Source organism: Micropterus dolomieu, linkage group LG15 (assembly GCF_021292245.1).
Source record: "Micropterus dolomieu isolate WLL.071019.BEF.003 ecotype Adirondacks linkage group LG15, ASM2129224v1, whole genome shotgun sequence".
Classification (NCBI taxonomy): Eukaryota; Metazoa; Chordata; class Actinopteri; order Centrarchiformes; family Centrarchidae; genus Micropterus; species Micropterus dolomieu.
This window is the reverse complement of record NC_060164.1, coordinates 9,003,995-9,024,291: the sequence shown is the minus strand read 5'-3', so window position 1 is coordinate 9,024,291 and position 20,297 is coordinate 9,003,995. Positions and strand designations below refer to the sequence as shown.

Genomic DNA, 20,297 nt, shown 5'->3' with positions numbered 1-20,297 from the left:
AAGCAAGAAGATTTAGAAATGGATTATGCTGCAGACGTCTCCTGAGGCAGTGTGTGGACTCTGCTGTAAATCTGTGTGTCTCTGTAGGTCAGGTTGGCACTTATTGTCTGTGTTGACCCTAATTAAGTCCTGCAGATATTGTCAATGAGTCACTGAAGGCCTAGAGGAAAGATCTTCTTAGGGGGATATCCTGCATATAATCTGCATGTCCATTGCTTCTCCACTGTGTCGTCCCCTCCGCGGTCCATAAACATTACTTTATTGTGCTGACCCTAAAAGCAGATTGTTAATACCATGAGATAATTTGAGATATTTATATACTGCAGAATTAAATCTGTGTTCATTAGCATAGTCAGTTGAAGTGAAATGGGCTTTGCTGAAGTGTTATTAATGTTGAATAGCTCATACATAAGTCAGAATGTGAACTCAAAGTCTTAATATTCCTATCTGGGCAGAATTATGTCTCTAAGCAGACAGCTAAACCAGTAAATCACCTCCTCTGAAGTCAAATTTGCCCAAATCTGTAGTTCTTTTTTTCTGCTCTGACAACTAAAGCAACCAGGCACCCAGGAATCTATTGGCCTGATGGCATTGAATCTCTGCAAAGCTCCAGACTCCCAGTGAGCCTCCCCCCTCAGCTATAATTACTGTTTCCTATCTACCGGGATTGTCCCGACCAGGCCAACTGAGACTGCATTAAATCTCCTTGATGTCGTCAGTCAGCCATCCAGATAGGTAGCTGGACAGCCGGGCAGGGCCTCCTGGAAGCAAGCTCCTCTCCACGTTGTTTGATGTATGGACAGACATTGGCTAATTTTAATGGATGGTCTCTCTTCCCACACTGGGCCGTTCTGAAGTCATTGTCACACTGGGCAAATGTGTCCGGGAGGATAGATGGGAGTTTGCCATGTTCAGGATAGGGTGGAGAAAATGTTGTCTTGCGGACACACGGCTGATGAGATAGCGCAGACAGCCATTTTCCTGCTGTGAAAGGAAGGAGTTTATAGGAGCTGGGCTGTCAAGAAAAGGAATAAATGAGGATTTGTGGAGGGAGGTGTTAGTTACAACTCAAATGTTCAGTATTGCAGTTTTGCATCTGTTTTGTGAGTGCAGGTACTGTGCATATTAGTTTGATCAATGATTCTTTTGCAAGGAAGACATGGTGAATACAACAACAAAACATGTAGTTTCAGATAGAACAATGCATAGACGATCTTGGAAGAAACAAAAACAAGGATCATGGGAGAATAGAGTGTCCATGATCGATGAGCATGTGGATGTTTCACATTCCATTTGTTTCCAGTTATTTAAAATAACGAGTGCTCAATCTGGTTTCGATTTCGAAGGCCGATTGAGTGAGAGCGCTGTTGAGTTTTAGTGGCATATGTTTGATTTTATTGTTACCATGAAGTTTGGGGCTTTGTGCTTCCTTTATGTTGAAGAGGTTGTTTTAAAGGACACAAAGTAGACTGAGATGTAAAACATTTCATTTAGCTTTGTTGCAGGCTGAGAGGGGCTGATGATAAAAGGTGCTGGTCGTCTCAATTTAAAAGCCTTTAATTTGAAATATTGATTTTGTTTTTATGTCTTTGTCCAGAAGTAAATTAACCACTCAATGTAAATCAATCCATGGATTTTGAAACAGATGAAATAATCAGACCTTCTCAGTGGAGCAGGTTGGAAGGTAGATATTCATTTTTCAACACACCACTATTGTGTGTTCAACAAACATGAAAATATTGCCAACTAAAAAAAACACTTCTCCACTTCTCCCACATCCACAGATTGTTAACAGCTGACTTGGCAGAAAATACCCTCCATGTGAAAGAAAAATGAAAGTTAGAATTAAACATAATTATTGAGGACAGGACTTGGGAGGATATCTGTATGCCACAAAGGTATTAACAGGCATCTATGGAAAGAATTTGATTGGAAGATACAAATGAGATTTTTCAGGACTCCATTGATAGTTTCAATGTTTGATAAAGGTTCATTATCAGCTTTATGCTGGAGGAAATGTGCGATGACTCATTTACATATCTTCTGGGACTGTCCAGTACTGCAGGGATTTTGGCAAAATATAAAATCCCAGTGCATCCTGTGTTGTTTTAACTTGGAGAACCAACCCAAAATGTAACGGGAAAAGACCAACTGCGCCAAATAAATTGGAGGAAAGTGCTTTCGCCGACACAAACTCAATAGAATATATGATAGCAAAACTGCAAATGAAGATGGACTCCAGTTATGTTGTACTTGTATGTTTAAATGCTAGGATGTGGACAGATGTATTTGGAAAGGGGTTGGGGGACTGGAAGCACTCTGTCAAAGACTGTTTATGAGTGTTCTATGTTAATGATATTCAATAAACAGTTGAATTTCAATAAAGTATAACAGCATGAAAATAAAGTGACACTACACAATATGCAAAAATATGAAATGATAAAGCATATACAGTAAAACTCATTATGTACACTCATTCACAACCATGCATATCAGCGTGTCAGTCCACAAGAAAAGTGGGACCAGTTGGGCTTTGAGCTAGTCTGCCATGCTTCAAATTTGCATTAGTATGAAAAGTGAAAGAGAAATAAAAAGGGAGACAGATAGCTGAAGGGGCTTTTATTTTTGAAATGCTGCTTAGTCGAGCACAGTTATTATGAGAGTATCAATCCACATTACGACACACTGCTGTTCGACTCATTTACAACACACTGCCAGTCCTCAAATGGGAATATCACAGTCACTGTATTTAAAAGTCACATTTGATATTTGTTATTCTTCCAACTTCAGCTAGAGAGGAATGTTAATAAGCTGTATAAGCCATGCAGAGACTCCTTGTCACTGCACTGCAGGTTTTGTCCTGGCTTGTGTGAGGCAACACATGGTGAGAACTTGACACCCATGCCTCTTACTTTTCTGAAAGTGGGTGCAAATGCGATGGCTAGTGCAAATTGGGGGTGCAAGCTTGCAGCCAAATAATTATTGCAATTTTGGAAATGTGGAGAGGAGGCTGGAGCAGTATGTAAGATCACTAGGATGAAGGGGAAGTGGATGGCAGTTGCAGCTGGTGGAGTTCTGGCGGGCCTAAATAAAGGCCAATCACATCAGCTCCTCTCATTTTTTTTAGAAGCAGCAGATAGACCTGTATTTTATTTTTTTGATTTGACAGGCATGACAATAAAGGCCTCTGTGTTCTTAGAGGCTTCTGCTAATCTATGGACTTTCTAGTGTCTTCAGTTCGTTTTACTCTCTGTACTCTCACTTTGGAAGAGTCCAGGAGAAGAATGGGTCGATACAGGAAACTCCCAGAGCAAAGAAGGAAGTTAATGGTTCACTTTCACCCTATGAAAGAGAGATCAATATAACAAATGGATGCATTTAACAATATATTTCTCAAATGTCTCAACAACAAAAAAATCCCACAGTAGATATTGGGCTTGTTGCTATTATTGTATGAAGTAAGTTTGCCAGTTTGAATTTGTTAAAAACGTTTGTTTGGATTTCAACTACCCCAAGAAAAAAACCCAACCGTTCAACTCCCTCTGATCACATCACTCCTCTGTGTTTTACAGTGGTTCATGTCACAGCTACAGTAGAACAAACTCTCACCATCAGGTGATATATTTCAATATCTTGCCGCTGATTTGGTGCTAAAACCGGAGGTGCTAAAACCTCACAGTTTTATTGAGTAATGCCCTGTTTTGTGCTCAGACCTGAGAAATTGAAATCCTGCAGTGTCTGCTCATGTTACCATCACTCTGGGTATCCACCAGACTGCTACACACATATTTTGTGGTTGAATGATAGTTGCTGATAGCCCATACTGTATTGTGTGTGATAATTTTTGTATTAATGTAACAATTTTCATGCCAATAACAAAAAGGTTTTCAGTCTGTCCTTAGCAATTTTATTTTTGGGAGAGCACAAAACCCATACAGATGAAATCCCTTTAAAATGAACACTTTGTCTGCCTATTAAATGGAAATGGAAAATTGAATTAATTTGGCCAAAACATTTGTTAACAACCTAATGAATAAAAGTATTTTCCAGTATTGAATAGTGCTGATTGGACTCAGGCATGTGATGAGTTTTACACTCTCCTGACCTGAGTGCTGAGTCTCAGTCTACAGTTGAAAAAGCGACATTGAGAATGATGGCAGCTGGCTTTGACACTGGTGGCAACAGGCCTGTGTGTCTGGAGGCAGGGGGGATGGTTGCGTGCAGGCAGAGGGAGGGGAAAAGGAGAGGTGAGTAACTGATGGGCATGTGTCAACCCTCCTCCTATAGTAAATGTTGAGGGGGGATAAGGGTGGCTCACTAATTGGGGCGAGATGTAAAAGTCCCTGTCAGTCATCATCATCTTCACTAATATGTTTGGAGGCAAAATCCAGCTGAAGCATAGAGCTGAGTGATTAGTCACTGGAGTCAGAGGCAGCTGAATGAAGGATGCATTTCTATTCAAAACATCTTTTTTTTTGGAAGTAGCTCTTGTATTGATGAGATTGGTACCACACTGTGTCGCTGAACACAAAGCCTCGTGCTTAAATTATTGAACATCTGTACATTTAATTTGCAAGGCAATTTCAAAGAGCAGCCCTGTGAGACCAAGCCGTGTATTGATATTTTGTTTCTCTTATGCACAGCCTGTCCAACAGTGAATCACTCCCGTAATAAAAGCAATGTCATGGATTGTCATAATGGTCATTATAGAGCACTGGGCTCAGCATCTGTAATTTTCCTCTAACCTTCATTTGTTCCCTTCTTTCTGAACGGTTTGTGCGATGTCCTTAGGGAAATAATGGCAAAGAGAAGGAGAGTAGGATGCAGCCTCTGGAATTGACTGTGAAATTAACGTTATTCTGGGGCACTGCTTAACCAGTGTGAAAAACAGATAGTGACAGCGATAACGAAGCAGGTAATGAAATAGTAAGTGCTCCTCCTACTGTTGTATTATTTCCCACTTCCTTTACTTAGAACTAGAACAGTGGAACAACAGTGAAACTGTTGCTTTAATTTGACTTTTTCTTATACAAATTAAACATTGCTTTCAAATAGCTGCAAAACTAAGTTTCAACAGGTATAATTAAGCTTAATTTACCATATCATTTATTAATATGCTACCAAAATGCCCAGTCTCTCTTTTTAATGGCTGTTAATGGCTGTTTAATGCAAGTAGTTGGCAGTGTCCCTTCTCAGTAATTCTTGCTCTTGAATCTAACGATCCAAACAAAGCCGAACAGTTATATGGTATAATTTGAGTGGCTTTTAAAAGCCGCTAAGGTCTCATTTCCATAACCCTCTAACTGGGAAAACAACAGCAATTATGGGACTGGCATTAGCATTAAGTGACACCCCTGAGCTGCAGTCATGCAGCAGGTGGGTAATTGGCCCTGAGCTGTACAGTGGGCACTCTGTGGGACTGTCCTTGTCTTGTGATGGGGACACGGACTGCTCCACAGGGTGGACTTATCAACTCGCTGCCCTCTGAGCCAGATGCAGCATTTCATAATTAACAAAGTGACACGAGTAGAGTCAGAAAGAGGGATGCCGCGGTTCTGTACTGTAACTAGCTATGCGGAAGCCACGATGATACATGTACAGTAAATGTCTTTCTTCTCTAGTCTATTCGCACTCATTTCCTCAGATGTACAGTATTTAGATTATTTGCAGGCAGATATTGTGCTAGTGAGAGAGACCAAGAGTTTTATCGCTGAGAATAAAACTGGACTCCAGAGGCCTCCCTGGTGTTAATTGAGGTGTAATGTGATTTGTTTTGCTGGCCCTTCAAGCAGCCCTTCCCAGCCCATTGAATCAGATCCCTGGCGATTACTCTCTAATGGCCTCAGTTTCGTCTGTGTGCTTTAAACAACTCGAACTGCAGAAGATAAAATGATAAGGTTAATGCTGCAAAGACACTATGCAAAGTGAATAACCATTTAAACTATCTGTCTTTACAGCACCATTGCAGTGTACTTAAGAGAACTGTCCTTAAACACAAAGACTGTTTTCAAGCAGATGCAAAGCCTAAGGGCTGATACTGGCGCAATACCATTTGCATCTGGTGCACATCTATATTTTTTGTGCTTACATCATTACTTAACCTACTGAGTCTTGCAGGTGTGTGTGCAAAGGAGCAAGCGACAAAGAGCTATAGTTAAGAGAAGTACAAACACAGACCTTTCCTTTTTTCTCATCACACACTGCAAGATTCCTCTCCTTTAATTTATTAAATGCCTGTAGCCATCGTTCACCATCATTCGTATTTGCAGCATAATTACGCACTTAGGCAATGTGTCCTGGAAGAATCTGGGAACATCAGAAGTACTTCATCCAAATCCTTTTTTTGCGCTTAAAGCAACACAGAATTAAATTACATCCATGTGTTTTTTCAAACGCAATGACATGGTTCCTCATAGTGCTCCACAGAGCTCATTGTGATATTTTATTTGAGAACTACTTTTTACCAAAATCACGTCTGTCAGCCGTTCAGCCCTGAGTAGAAGGAAGAAACTATTCACAACACGGCTGTGACTTTTTGGACCTTGAATTGCCACATAAGCAACGGCCAATATCTCCAGATCTCAACAAAACCGTCTAGAAAAAAGTTCCGTTATGTTTTGGGTGAACTGCCTCTTTTTTAATGGTACAATCCTCATCATTCAAAGACACAGGTGTTGGATTGGAGTGAGTGGCTTATATGTGGCTGCGTCACATCATTTGCTTCAATATCATATTCAGGAGCGAGAGCGTGCAAGAATGGGATTTTCTTTTTCTATTAGAAAAGGAACGGGCTACCAGGTGCAGGTCTGTGGGAAACATATTTATTTATTATAGGCATGTGTGTTGATGCACAGAGCTATACCTGACTAAACCGATCATTCTTGAGTGACCTTCCTGCATTGGTGCCACTGCACTGCAGTTGATGAATTGTTAATGGAAAGGCTGGCTGTTTTGGGCCTGCCAAGCTGGGTTTGCTGCCTGACAGAAACATACTAACTCAAAGGCAGAGTGGAGGTTAAAAACAGTGGGTACTACAAACAAAGGACAAAAGACAAGTAAACACCCCTCAGACCCACAGAAAGCAGATGAGTATTGGACAAGGGAGGCATGCAATTATGCACACAGACACACGCAACCTTCCCCTTTTACTATGTCTCTCACGCTCACACATCTTGATCTCACATTTTATCTCTTCATCTGTTCAGCTCTCACAGGCACCATGACCACATTATATTAATTAATACCATCAGATATCACTCAAGAACACTAAGATAGGCAAATAACGAGCTCAGGCAATGTAAACGCGTAGGTGAGGACTAGGTAAAGAAAGAGAGACGGACTTTGTAAAGAGAACTGGAACAACAGGAAATACTGCTGGTGAGGTGTTGTCTCGACAATCTCTTTAGTCTGGCCTACAACGTGCATCCCTTGGCACCTTTTCTGTCTCCTTCTATTTCCTGCCTGCCACCATATACTCTCTAGTCAAAAACAAAACAAACACCTTGAGATAAGTATAAAAGAAGACAAGAGCAAAAAGCAGTTTGCAGAAAGAAATGATAATATTAAAAGACGATGAGAAAGATAATTGGGTTTGAGAGTGAACTGAGATTGTACATGAAACTGTGAGAAAATGTGTGGAGGAGAGGTCTTGGTTTGGCAGGCGGACGGTAATACGGATAACAATTACCTAATTTATAAAAAAACAACAACACATCAAATCCCTGAAACAAAACCTCCACTGGTTTGCTGATGCCATGTTTGACTATAAAGGCACAAACAACATCAAATCAAATCAAAGTATTGTACTCTCTGTTTGCCAGATAAACACAATCAGCTTCTCATATCTGTCTGACAGCATCCCACTCTTCCCGCTTTATGGATGAGACAGTACAAAAGGAATACTAGTGTGTCATGAAGTGTGAGTGTGTGCGTGTGAGAGAAAAAGGCAGAGACTTAAGGCTACCTTCAGCACCATCGAAGTGTAAGTAAAATTTTACTCCAGGAAAGTCTTACATTTTACTGCCAGAGTGGCATCATGAGATAAAACCTTCATCTCTGAGCTGAAATCTGCAGGAGAGAACAATCAGATGAGCCGGCTGCACTAACAGAGTGAACCACATATGAAAATTATTCCAATAAAAACTCTCTACTTTAGAACTCCTACATATTTAGTAAGCCCAACTGGGGTCTCTGAGCTTGACAACTTTGCAACTTAAGTGCTATATATGTCTAACCAAAGAAAGGGAAACAATAGAAAGAGGATAAGATTTGGAAAGTCAGCTGCAACTTCAATTAGTTGAACTTGATGATATACATTATACACATAATAATAAGCAGCTGATAGTGTTTCTAATGATTATTTGCGCTTTTTAACTTGCAAAACATACAAGACCCCTAAACTACTTTAATGATGCCTCACTTCACCTTGAGGTGTCTCTTTAAATTTCCATCAGTTCTTGGTTGAGAGAAGCACTGAAGAGGGAAATAGATGATAGAGCCCTTTCTGTCTGTGCCGGGGCTGTGAAGCAGAGAGCGGTTCTCATTGATAATGCATCAGGAGAAGGAATCCATCAGGACCACATCCATTAAATGCATGAAGCAGACGGTTATGCATGAAAGTGCGCGTGGCCTCTCGCTCCGAACCTGTGGCCAGGCTAAGTGAGGCTGTCCTCTCCGGCTTGTCACTGAGCGCAGTGGCTCAGGTCTCAGGGACACAGCGACTCGCCTAGACACCACTCCTGCTCAGTTCCAGACAAAAGGATGAATCATTCATGAGGTGTCGACAATGGCAGATTCCACATTGTTTGGTTATGGTGGCCTCCCCCCACCTCTTCTTCCTCTCTCCACTCCACCACTCCACCCCCACCACCACGCACATCGTTGTATCTGTTGGCCCACTTGATAGAGCTTTCAGGTGAGAACATAAACCCAGTGTAGAGTGATTACCAAATGTGCTCCTGCAGAGGAAGGACTGGCATTTCTCTCTCTTTGTTGTGCCTCTGACCTTTGAAAATATCACAGATTAAATCTTTAATTATTTATGAAGGCTAGTGGTGGTGATGGGAGAAGAGAGGGGGATGTTGCCACATGTGATGGGGCATTCTTACTGTAAGAGAAAAGATTGACTTTTTGGTTGGTGTAGTTCTAATCTGACCAGTACACATTCAGTCATGTGCTGAGATGCCCAATTTGCTGTTAGACATTATTAGAGATTTTTGGTTTGTGAAATTTGTGCTTTCAGCGTGTAATCTGTCCTCTCAGATATTACGATGTAGACTTTAAACTCTTACTTTATTGTTGGACTCAAGTAGGGACCTCTTCCCAACATGCGTACCACAATGTTTAGTGAACTTCAAAACAGCAACTCTCAGATCCTCCTGACACTTCACATTGCCTACCCTCGTGCTGTAAACATTCCTAACACATTCATTTTAAAATAATCAAATAATTGTGATGCGAAAAAATAATAGATAAACAAACAACAGAGAAAATAACTATGCTATATGGAAAAAAAAAAAGTATTTCCTGGGAGAATGGTTTAACCAGTGTTTGATATGCAAATACTCTTTTTCATCGGAACCCTCACTAAATGTCAGGAGGGGACTCTGGGGAGGGGCTGAACATCTCAATTAAAGAGCGCTAACATGCATCATTCCAAACAACCCATGAAATGAAAGGCATCATTTAGATTGATCTACAGCATCAGTGAGAATAAATCAGAGCAGCAGCCTAATAATGCAACACTCCATGGTGCGTCTGAAAATTGCAGATAGGAATTCAGAACAGTATCTGCATAATGATGTTCCTAACTGATGAAGTTGCCGATCAGTAATTTGGGAAACAGGCACTGTCACTGTGAAGTTAAATGCTAAGATGTTCCTGTGAGAGAAAAATGAGTGTACGACTGTACCTCTCTAATGGCTGAATTGTGCTTACAGTTTGTTTTCTTTTGGACCAAACTGTGGTTAAAGGCAATAAAATGATTTGTCTGCACTCCCAATTAACCTTCTGTGTTCATGCCAGTTAAGCACTTTCACAGATTTTGTAAATGTGCTCCTTGGCATTCCCGGCCTGCACTATATATTCAGAAGGCACATCAAGTTGGCTCTTGGCTAATTTTAGCACTTTAAGTTTTCCAAGCATAGGGCGCTCCTGGCTGTCTGTCTATTGTTTCAGTATATGCATAACAGCTTGTGCTTAAGGTGATCTCCAACAGTAATTACCTAATTTTCTAATGGCTCTGATTACTTGTTGGGCTTTTGACAGTCTCTGAGATCTCTTTTTCGAGGTGTCAGATAATCACTTCCTACAGTACTTATTTACTTTCCTTATCCAATACTTTTTGTGTAACCTTTCCTTTACCACCGTCAGCAACAATCAAATGAATGAAGGAGTTTTTTTTGGCATGGTCCTCTTACACAATTTGATGGGTGAAGGCCTTTTCTTATCAGCGCACGTTTTATAAATGGCTTCTGTTGTGAACAGGTACAGTCCAGAATAGTGTGTCTTGTGACCGTAAAGGACAGATATTTGTACTCATTACTCTTATGTTTAAAAAGGTCTCTCAAGCTTGCAAGCAGGGAGATGTTCTTAAATTAAATATTACTCAAGTGAACATAAAAGCACTGACTTTCATTAATCAGAATGTGGATTTATTTGGTCTGTATGAGAAATGCACTTATATATCTTGGTGACATCCGTGCAGGGACATACCAATAGCTCACAAAGACTAATAAAAAAAGATGCCTGTATATTCTTTGGCAACAACGGGACCACGCATTTATCTCAAGAGAACAGTGCAAGTCATACAGCAGAGACCGGTACAGTACGTACATGTATCCAGTTTGTTTGGAAAGTCAGCATGCCATGGTGAAGAGTTCAGAAGAATGTTGTGCTTTTTATGAATGCAGCAGAATACATCTCACATCTAGATGTTCAGGTTCAGCACATAATTGATGCTGATTTTATTTATTATTAAGCCTACAGTATATGACGCTATCAAGGGTTATATTAACAACCCCTACTGACAATGACCTAATTAGCTGACCAGAGAGGGGGTGAGGTTTTAGAAGGCCAAACCAGGAGGGGTCTTACCACTGATGTCACTTCTGATTGCTCTGCTTGCTTTTTTGTTTGAGGTGTTTTTTGGAGGGGTAAGAAACATTTAGATACCAAAAAGATTGGCATTACCTGTTTCTGCTTCCATGTAGGATATACAGTAGGATAACTTTGCAGTAAGTAGACTTATGCCTAGATGCTATGTTGTGTAGTGTGCATTGTGATCTTGAGCTGCACCCATTACTGGCACTTGGTCAGAATGTTCTGTCTCACAGTAGGATGCCGTCAGACTGTAATCTGGGACAGTCTTTGCTTGTGTTACACAGCTCAACATATTCTCCAGCATCTAATGCAAATGCGAATGCAGATGCAAGATGTTGAAGATTAAAAGAATTACTTGAATTTGAAAAAAAGACTGCATTTTAGGCTTTAGATGACCCAGTTTCCAGGCATCCATCCAGTGGCTTAGTTGCTCTGGAGGCTTCTGAATATAGTTTTTGTGGATTCACTATGCAGTGTGTGTGTGTGTGTGTGTGTGTGTGTGTGTATGTTTGTGTGTGTGTTACATGCAAATGTTTTTTGTGTTTGTGTTCTTGCTTATATGCAGCTTTTTTTCCCTGCTTGTGTCGGTTGGTACACATCCTTAGATCAAAAAACAGTGACCTAGATATAATTAACCCCCTCAAACCAGCAGAAAATTGTATTTAAAAGTAGCACATCACCCATCAATCTGCTCAGCGTGTCAGCACGGAGCTGCTCCCTATGTTAAAGTCGGGTTCCTAATAGAGGGAGATATCATGGACTCCCTGCAGCATGTCAAGCTGGCGGCACACAAGGCAAGTGCTCAGAGAAATGTAGTAGACAGGTGATGGAATGAATAAGCTTGTCTCAAGGCACTCTCCTGACTGACAGGCACGACTGACAGAACCATAGACGTGTATGATGATGATGTATATAAGAAGTGGATGTAGACATCGTGACTTGACCCGTTGGTTTGTGGACTGCCGTATTGAAGCCTCGAGTTTGGCTGATAGGGCGGCGCCATGTTGAATTTTTGCAACCAGGACGGACCGGACGTGACCATATTTGGACGAGACGGTGGAGCTAACGGCTGTGTGTGGAGCTAGCTAGGTTGCTTAGCTAGGTGCATCTGTAATTCACGTTAACTGTCATTTTAACAGGGCTGACAATTTTATCTAGTGAACAGTCTTAAATCAAAATGTACGCACCAGAGAAAATGAAAAGCCAACTCCTAATATGCTTTTTCAACGGCGCTGGATAAATTTACACAGTGCCGTGGGAATGAGTCACTCTAGGCTGATTGACAGGTCGGCATGGTAACGACTTGTCAATCATAGATAATCCCGCCCTGAAGCATACTCTGCTTTCTTGTCTATTTTCCACATTAAGTCATTATGAAAGTGTTTACTGAGGTAATAAATCAGCTGATAAGTAAGGTCATTTTACCATTATTTCTAATGGAGCCGGACTTCTTTTTGCAATCAGAAGAGTCACCCCCTGCTGGCTGTTCAATAGAATGCAGGTTTATGGGACTTCCGCATTGGCTTCATGTCTCAGACCACCAGCTTCCCGCTTGGCCAGAACACATCAATTCTATTATTGTAAATGAGAATCATTTACGCAATAGCAGAGATATTGTCCTGAACTAAGGCTTTTTCTGCTGTGGCAGCATGACATAGAGATGTTTGAGAGGGATTCAAATTTTATTTATTCTTGCTCAGATACCCACTTGTAAGACATTATAAGGTGTACTGTTTCATTGGCTAAACAGCTCACCCTCCTTTTGCTCTGAATGAGCACACATATCACACGCTGCTTTTAAGAATCTTCACTAATGCACAATATCCTGATTACACTTTGCCTTTAATCTAATAATCTGATTTAATTTGACTGATCATTTGTTCATGCATATCAATGTAGGAATCACTATGTGCTCAAACCGAAAAATGGCAGGGTGACTTATGGATGGTGTAGTTACTATGATAATAAGCCAACATTAACTCATGTGTATTCTGATGTGATCAGATCAGTCATTTTCTTCACTTTTTTCACATTCTCATGAGATTGATTTCCTCTGAAGACCTCTTAGAAGATCAAGATCCTCTTAGCTTATGCATGTATCTGATTGCATAAATTATGAGTTAGATCAACTGTTGCTCACATGCTCACAGTATGTCATGAAGTGGCTGCTAAATCAGAAAAGGGAAAAATTTATTCAAGGATATGAAATGGGGATTGATATAATTACAGGCGGAATAGTAATGCTACTTTGAAAAGCAAATTAGCAACTGCACACAATGATTAATCATACTTACGGAGGTTAAATTCCCTGGATTTTAAGCAGCACTCTTAGTTGCTTTTATGCATCTCCAATTCTCACTTAGGTTTACTCAACGAGATCAAAATGAATGAAAAAGAAAATGTAGCCTGATTGGCTCTATTATAAGAGTATTCTTGTCTTGACAGTGGGTTAAAATTTACAGATTACAGAATTACACCAATACAATCAGGGTTCTAAGATGCTTCATTTTTTTTTGCTCATTTACAAAATGTGACATAAATTGCACTGCATTTAACTCAACATCAGTTATGTCAAGTTGTGACTGTTATTTGTGATATGAGTATCCACACTATAACTTCATCCTAATGCTGATATTTCTTAACACAAAGTTTAACAATATTTTTTATGTATATGTATTTATAGCAATAATACGTAATTGTCTTTTTTTGTCACAGATTCTGCACAAAAGAATGACTCTTGCTCGAACCAAGCTCATGTCTTACAAGACTGCAATATTCTGCAAAGAGCCTTTATCCTCCCGCTTTCTTCCTGTACAATGCGGCAGTGCTGATGCGTGGTTTCCTCACCCTCCCTCTGGGAGGTGTGAACCAAAGGAATGGAAGGGTAGAGACAGGAGAAACAGGAGGCGGAGAACACAGTACACAGTAAACTTCAATAAGCACAATGTCCTCATCTTGTTCTGGAAATCAGTGTTTCCAGTTTTTGTCGAGGAAATGAACAATTGGTACGCCAGTAGCCCTGATATTTTGAATAGTATGTCTAATAAGTTGATTAGATAATGGGGTTATCATGCGGAGCTGCACACTGTGGTTACAGCAGGATATCCACACACTCTCATTTAACCTCCTGAATGAAAGCAAACCCTTGCATAGGTTGAGATGCAAGCAGACAAACTGAGACCCCAGTCGTATTTTATGATATATCGCTAAAAGATAAACATCAGATTTCTAAGTTTGTTTGTGTAGCATAAAAAGAAGAGTGGTGCATCCCAGAATACAATTAACTAAATGCTTAAATATATTTATGATAAAATTTCTTTTCTCAGGTCTCGTTAGAATGGCAGTGCTGCTGAGAATCCAACTGGCACACAGTCCTACCCTGGGGCTTGGGGATTACATGTGCTGCGTACACGTTAAAGCCTCTAAACCCTCGCCTCCGCAGAGCTGATCTGACTGCACAATCATCCCCCTCACTCTCAGCTTCACTCCACCGGCCATGAGGCCTCAGTTCTCCCAGGATGCCGGTTGCTTACTTCCAGATCAGCAGAGCTCCGCAGTGCCCGCGAAGGTCGGACCATGAGTAAATTTGTCAGCTTGCCTCCGTGTTCACTGGATCACCTGGGAGTTGACCCTCTAGCTCACCATCAGTTCATGGAATCGAGCATTCTGACTGGAGCAAGGATTTACAAAAAAAAAAAAAAACATCTATTTTTATATATAAGTTTATTTTTAGAGGAAAAGCAGGTCAAAATAACAGTTGGATGGTGTTATTGTTTTGCTCATTGCACTTGGACTTAGACTGGCACACGTGCAAATATACATTTATTTGTAGTACAGTCACACATCTCTGCACAAAAGGACTCACACACACTCACTCTCTCTCTCTCTCTCTCTCTCTCTCTCTCTTACATCCACACATACACAAACATACAACACATCTGCAATTTCAAGGGGGGAATTGAGGACCTAGAGCCAAGGAATACCGTGCAGGGTAGAGCATATTCATTTAGCCCCTGGCAGTTCTTCACCCTCACCTATCGTCATTGCATCACATTTCAATATTGCACAGAGGTGTGCCGCCAACACACTGCTGACACATCAAAGGGCTGCAGCAAATCCACACTCCTTCTCGGAGCCTCACAGCTATGTCACAGCTGTTCTGGGGTAGGCCAGAGAGGCACAGGGAGAGGCCAGGCATGACTAAAGACCTTCGCAAACATATTAAAAAATGGATTCTCTATTTCCCACTTCGATGAGTTTAAGTAATCAGGCCAGCCCGTAGGTAGAGCTTGATGGTTCCTGGTCCAGCCTGGCATGGTTAACTGTGAGGGTTAAGAAGAAAGGTGATCAGGATCATGGGATGTGTATGACAGGGTAGATGTGATGAATGAATCTGAAGTGCAGCACTTTTTCTGGCTGTCATGGTTGGCCGTGTGCTTAGGCAGGTATAACTCTTTTTGACTTTGAACGTTTGAATTTACTGATTTATTTAACTGTTCAACTGGGGTGGCAGTGCAAAATAATCCATGTCCAAAGTTCATTTACAAACGAAACAAACAATATTCCAGGCAGGTGAGAACATAAATCCAAAAACATATAAATGATTGGAAACAGGCAGAGTTGCAGGCAGGTAAAAAGACAGGGATAACATACGACATGGACGAAGACGACCCGACAAGGAATAAACAGAAATCAGGACAATAAATACTAAAGCACACCACACACATACACACAAGCAGGCAGGGTAGTTAACCACAGGTGGGACACATTAGGAATTGGGGCAGACAGGAAACAAAACATGATACAAACACCCGACACAGGCAATTTCAAAATAAATTCCCCCAAGGAATATCTCAAGGCGTTCCCAAACCAAATCAGTTAAATGTTCAAAACAGTTTGAAACAAAATATCCAAGCCGACCAAGAGGAGAAGGGAGGTCCGGAGGAGGGCAAGTGTTCAGGGGAATGAGACTACAGGCAGGAGGCCTATGGCTAGAACTGGGACTAAAACTCAGGCAGATGGCCTGAGGGTCTGAAAGAGGCAGAACAGGACTCCTCAGGCAGATGGCCTGAAGACTGAACTGTGGGATCAAACCGATCCAGGGGACGACCATAAGGGCCAGACCGACAGGCTGAGCAGGTCAGGAGCAGGTCAGGATGAGGTCTCTGTCCTCATTTCTCAAGCTGGGAATGAGGAGACCCTCTGGAGGTTAGGCAGAAGGCCGGTGATGAAGGCGGAAAACGTCTGGAGGCCTTTCAAGAGTCCAGCGACGGGACTGGAAACAAACACTAGAGTCCGATTGGTAGAGTGTGTGACCTGAGACCAGCAACTGGGCAGTAGAGCTGGAGACCAGCGATGGGGCAGCAGGGCTGGAGACAGGCGACAGCTACTGCACTTCAGGTGAAACCAGAGGTGACTGCTGCAATTCAGTGACAGAGGCAGAAGGTTGCTATAACTCAGCAGTCAGGAAGATGTTTCAGCAGCTTGGGGGACTGAAACAGGAGGACTCTGTAGTATAGCAGAGTCAGGGTCTTGCTAGTGCACAGGGATCAAAATACAGGGATGACAACGCTACAACAGGTAGTGGGGACCCGGACAATATATACGGATGCACACGAGCTGGACGGGGAACAAAACAGGTGGGATACATATGGGCAATCAGTACAGCTGCACAGGAACTAGAATCCTGTGAAGCTAAGCAGGAACAGGAAGTTGGTGTGGCTCAACAGCAGGGACAGGAAATAGCTGCAGCTTAGTAGCAGAAGCAGCAACTTGCTTCCACACAGTAGAGTCAAAGTGTTGTTGCGGCAGCTTGGGTGGCAATGGAGGTGATTGTAGCATGACTATACTCAAGGTGCAGGAGTCGACTGAGCCGCCGAATGGACTCAAGGAGCAGGAGTCAGCCAGGTCGCCGATTGGACACCGTCAAAACGCTAGCGGAAGATGATACAGTTTATAGGGTAATAATGCAAAATGAGAAAGCATAAATCCAAATGGGAAGAAATAATCAGAATATCCAGAGAAACATGGAGAACCACACAGAAACACTAGACATGATGACGATACAACAATAGGTAGCGGAGACCCGGACAGTCTAACAGATGGACAAACAGACCAAATCCGTAACATATCTTCCATCCTTCTTCAGGCTGGGGTAACATGAGGTGATATGGACAATAGTGGTTCAATGAGACACCACAGATATATTTGCAGGAGCAGCATTAACAGGCAAGTTCAAGATAAAACATTGTGCTCATTTGTTGCCGCTGGGTTTGCCTCCTTACCTCTACATCGCCTCTTCCCCTCTTTTCTCCTTTTGTTGGCCAAATGAGTTAGGGTTCTAAATTGAAATCCATCTTCATGTATTTCTTCCAGGGGGCTCACTAATTAAGCCTTTAATTATGGCTGCGAGCAAAACACAGGCAACAAAACCCCCTCATCTTTAAAACATCTTTGGACTCACCATCTCTATCTCCCCCTCTTTGCCTTTCTCTCTCTGCTTCCTTCCGTAAGTGTGTTTTCTGAAGGTTTTGAGGGGAACTGAATGTAAGGCAAATGCTTAGATGGTAATCAGAAAGGACTATAGCAGAAATTCTCAAGAGTGAGCATGCGATGCATGCATGAGCAAAGAGAGTCAGGAGGTTGGCACGCTGAATATCTTTTATATTCAGCACTTGTTGACGTTATTAAAATTATAGGCCTGTTTGCTTAAAATAAAAACTCACTGCCTAAATCTCCCAAAGATGAAATTAATATTTGATTATTATAGCAAAACCTTAGTAGCATCCTGTGTTTTACTTTTTACTTTGACTGTCTCTGAGCACTGCTCAATATGATCTTCTACAATTATGACAATGTCTCCTCTAGCGCTTTGCACGAGGGCTGCCTGGAGGATTGTTCCCCTGCCTGGGGCTCTTCACTCTGTAGGCCTGTCCTCCTCACATGCTGTACATTTTCTCCCTCTCTCCATTATGCAGACCTTCTCATTTTGTCTCTGTGGTCCAACCTTCCAGCAGCTATTTGTCACAAGCAGATGTTACATGAACCATGACCTCCAAGTGTTGTTACTGAGAATGGGCGCTTGGTGCCAGTTCTGATTGGAAAACTGCAGTGCAGAGAGGACATGGTCAAGGTGAGTAATACTAGCTCCTCTCAGGTCCTGAGGTCAGCTAATCTCCCATGGCAATCAGGAAGGCAATAGAACGAGTGAGAGGTCCCTGAATGGGGCTGTCCAGGCCCTGACATAGCACTGATGGGGCCACACTGGGACCGACTTTCAGGGACAGTATTAAATGTCACCTCTCCAACTATCCCACACGCACTTGTTATGGGATAAGTTGTTAGGTTCACAGAATGACATCAAATGTGGCTCCAGAATTCTACTGATGTGGTAACAATACACAAAATCATGTCATTATGGCTAAATTTGAACCTACACTAGCTTATACTTATTTTGTAATACAAATGTCTGTATTCATTTAAATACAGACAGCTGTAATCTTCTGGTGTTGAGAGTATGCTGATTTCTGGAACAAAGACCAAATTAGCAGAAATATCTTCTGGACCCTAAAACATCTTCTTCTAAAGGCGTAAAAATGGGAAGCAGAGGCCTTTTAGCCTTCTACTGGTGTTCACACAAATGCACAGGCACGCCATGATCATGGGACGACTGCAAAGGGTGTTAACAGTTGGTGGCAGTAATTTCCTCTAAAAGTAGCAGTACACCAATAAAAGAAAAGAAGACCACAAGCTAATGTAAACAGTTCCGGGGTTAAAGCTTTCAAAAACAAAGGATTTGCTTTATGAGGCAGTAAATGCATTCAACATGTTTGTTAGACGTTGAAGATGCATGCAATGCCTTTTTGTAAAAAAAAACATTAAATGTGAACAAAACCATGGCTGTTTGTAATTAAAACTCCACATGGTACCTTCAAAATGACACACATCTCTCTCTTTCTCTCTCTCTTGCTCTCTGTAATGCGCGCACACACACACACACTCTCACTGTGTCACCTCATACCTTGAAGGTCATGTGTTATTACAGTCCATTGTTGCATTCTCACAGCAACAAGTGAATTGATTTCCCAGTGGCCGGTTGCATATAATTTTGCTTCAGCTGGAGAGAGGTACAAGGAGACAGTAAAGATATGTTGTGCGCCAAGGCAACACTGTACAGTACGTAATTACACACATTCAAGCCAGTGTTGCTTGTCCTTGGTGGGCATCTTCTGATTTAAAATGTGCACTGTCATATCTATTGATCTGTTGTGCATCTCATATAATTTTATTTCCATCTCGCGTCATACTTTTTAGCCACAGGTAATCAAATAGGACATACTGTCATTAGTAGTACTTGTCTGCATTACAAATCACCTTTGTGGTAATAATAATCACAGTGAGCAGCCTGAGAATGGGAGGCTCGAATATCTTACAAATAGAGCTACATAGCAATATGAGGATGACTCAGACTCCCATACACACAACTACAAGCAGTGAAGTTGCTTAGCGTACAAATCTAATATGATTAAAACAAAACTCTCTCACTCTCTTCATAAGCAAATTACTGCCACCTCTGTAGCTAAAGTAACGTCATCTGCATTCTCTAAAGAGGCAAGAGGGAATGTGGTGTGACAGATTCCCCTAATGATATACATACTGTAATTCATTAAAGGATGCATTTGCTGAATAATATTCTAACTTCCATAATGAAGATAATAAAGACCACTCATCCCTTGCTGCTTCAATTACTGCACACGCATAGACTGCAGTTGTATAATTAATATGTTCTGAAATCAGTAATTAATAGAAAGGTTGGCATGCACATAATTCTGTGATTTAATCTATTAAGCCTCAGATTTTAGAGTCAAATCACTCTGTGAACTGTGAAACCACTTTGAATTTTAATCTGTCCTTTCACGAGCTGTTGTTAGCGTCCACATCTACCCTTCTCCCCCGCTTTGTCTGCCTCACTTTAGTTAGGGTTTTAATGAAGGTTTTGAGGTTGGAGCTGATGACGAGACAATTTCCTTGGACTTGATTCAGCTGTTTCTCCATCTGGCGTTTGAGCACCTGGGGTAAGCCCTCCTCCACAAACTGCTTTCCCCTTCCTTTCCAAGGTCTCCCTCTGTAAAACGATTTATGCTTTGTTTTTCTTCCCTCTATAGTTTCTCCACTATCTTCTCATTCCAACCCTGTGG

At 41.5% G+C, this 20,297-nt stretch overlaps 1 long non-coding RNA gene across 2 annotated transcripts in view; it reads left to right on the top strand.

Annotated features, from left to right (window-relative positions):
* LOC123983869 overlaps positions 1–20,297 on the top strand; it is a 25,367-nt gene extending 5,070 nt beyond the window's left edge. For both annotated transcript variants that reach the window (XR_006828317.1, XR_006828316.1), the window contains exons 3-5: positions 18,078–18,232; positions 20,076–20,174; positions 20,265–20,297. This is a non-coding gene — a long non-coding RNA (uncharacterized LOC123983869). The remainder of the gene's footprint in view (positions 1–18,077; positions 18,233–20,075; positions 20,175–20,264) is intronic.